The 2,500-nt window shown below is 36.7% G+C and overlaps 1 protein-coding gene and 1 non-coding gene across 2 annotated transcripts in view; one reads left to right on the top strand and one right to left on the bottom strand.

The window, feature by feature from the left end:
* Positions 1-2,500, top strand: part of LOC110067620 (uncharacterized) — a 98,864-nt gene that overhangs the window by 8,845 nt on the left and 87,519 nt on the right. The window lies entirely within an intron of this gene.
* On the bottom strand, positions 1,622-1,703 carry Trnas-aga (transfer RNA serine (anticodon AGA)). Its single transcript has one exon. It is a non-coding gene; the product is annotated as a tRNA-Ser (tRNA).

Raw genomic sequence — 2,500 nt, forward strand, 5'->3', positions numbered from 1 at the left:
TAACTTGTCCAACTAACAGAGGCGAAAGAATTTAAGAGTCCTTCGCGAAGATAAGACTGCTCTGAACTATTGTACTCTCGTTGTTTTGCTCTACGGCTCTTATACCGAATTGATAATGCTTTTTTGAAATACCAGAGATGATTATTTAGACAAAGTGGAACAACTGAATTCGATGTTACAGCCAGTTAAAAGCGCTTAGTAATCCAAAATCAATCGCATAAAATATAATGGGTTGGAAAGCAATTTTTTGTTTCTATCACGAAAAAAGGTATACTTCAATGTATATGGTATTAACGCACTACTTCTAATAACAGGGTGGCTCAAATCTCTAATTTAATATGTAGTTATTCGTCGCCAGCAGAGTGGCGCAGTGGAAGCGTGCTGGGCCCATAACCCAGAGGTCCGAGGATGAAAACCTCGCTCTGCTAACATTTTTGTTTGTTATTCTTTTTTTCTCGCACTCATATGTGAAACGTTTTTCAAAAGTAAGTTTTTGAAATTCCAACTAAGATCCTTAGTAAGGATACTATGACCTTTCATTTTTCAGCTTTTCTTAATGAAAAAACTTAGCAATTATTATTTATATTAGACAAGGATCCGTAACTTACGAGGTTAGTGAGAAGTGTTTATTATATCTGTACTGTGTGCCTGACGGGTTCGGGAACAATTTTTATTAACGCGGAACGGCTTCAAATTTCTGACGCTCATCAAAAGCAGCTTAAATTTTCGAAAATTTAAGGTGGCTCTGAACCCTACCTACAAATGTTTTTGAAACTTTGCCAAAAGTTGCGTTTTATTATGCTTATCAAGAGTTGATAATATAAAAGAATTTAACCGTGCCGGTTTTGAATTGTAAGCCCCTAAAGCTGTAATTAAGGGTGTTTTTAGGAGTTCATACTGTTGTTATGGTAACCTATTACGTCACGAAAATGATAATAACGTATTCACCAATGATGGGGCAAATGTTTGATACCGTGATTGTAGCAGGAAGTGACAAAGAGTGGGTTATAACGACCCATCAAAATCTAATTGTTGGAAACTGTTTTGAGCCACCTGAAATTTTAGCGCGACGAACAGTAGATTACGGCCCGCTAAATTGACCAATCATAGCGTGCATAGTAACTGAGAGCTATACTAAAGCAATTAACTTTCGCCCGTGAATTGAAAACTTAAACATTTTTGTGGACTAACCAGATGACATGGATTTTATGAGGTGTACTCTCCTGTACAGTAAAATAAATCTGAGCTCTAGATCACAGCATACGCAGTCAGCATGTAAGTAAAGTCACGGCAAAATTGTTATTGCAGGAGAATTCGTGTAAGATCATGCTTTTACTTAAATATTTAGCCTTTTAGCCATATACCATGCGTGAAATATTTCCTTCTCGTGCATATAGTTCCTTTTGATAAAAAACACTGGTTGTCGGACAAGTTCGGACGTTTATAGGTTCGTACCATGCGCAAGAAACCAGATATCAGTCAAATTTATCTATTGATGCTATAAAAAAGACTAATTTAAACTTGCTTAAATTTGTGTGATAAAATATATTGGTTATTTTTTCTGCCTGCTCTCATTATCTTTATCATTCGCGATAAAAATATGGTGCAGTAAAAGGTCTTGCGTAGTCGGCAGGATTCGAACTTGCGCGGGGAGACCCCAATGGATTTCTAGTTTATCGTCTTAACCACTCGGCCACGACTACCTTTACAAATAGCGGCTAAGTAAAAGGATTTAAAATTCGGTTAGGAGTCTTTACAGATGTGATGTAAAGAACGAGTGGCCCGTTTAAATACAGAGAATGATTATTTAGAAGAAAACTGAACAAAGCTGGAATTCCACGTGCGAGTTAAGCAGTTTTGTAACAGCAGCCGGTAAAAAGCGTTTATAAATCCATAGTTACTCGTTATTAGCAGAGTGGCGCAGTGGAAGCGTGCTGGGCCCATAACCCAGAGGTCCAAGGATCAAAACCTCGCTCTGCTATTTTTATTTTATTTTTATTTTATTAACAAAATAAAATGTACACAACGAATTTTTCCCGTTTTCCTTTCCCATCGGAACTCAGAGCAAAAACTGGCAACCAACTCCACGGGCGAGAAACACTTTCTTGACTGATTGAAAATAAATAGGTCTTTCTAACCGAGTTCGAGGTCCGTTCTATAAGTTACGGATCCTCGTTGTTCCCCCTTCGATTTATGGCCCAAGCACGAAGAGCGCCGGCCATAAACCAAGGGGAAAAAGAACGAGGAATTGTAAATATCAAATTTAGGTTTTTAAATTTTATAATTTATTTTATTTATTTTATGTGTCCCCTATTAGTAGAGGGTTTTTTTATCCTCGGCTAGAATGTATTTGACACATTAATAAAGTTATTGATTGATTGATTGATTTGATTGATTGATCCGTAACTTGCAGTATGTACCGAGAAGACGAGGTTAGTAAGATGTTTATTAGATTTTTTTTTACCTATAAGAATTTTAAAGGCGTTTTACTGCCTGTTTA

The sequence above is a fragment of the Orbicella faveolata genome, unplaced genomic scaffold (assembly GCF_042242905.1).
Source record: "Orbicella faveolata isolate gen_17 unplaced genomic scaffold, um_ofav_v1 contig_47, whole genome shotgun sequence".
Lineage (NCBI taxonomy): Eukaryota > Metazoa > Cnidaria > Anthozoa > Scleractinia > Merulinidae > Orbicella > Orbicella faveolata.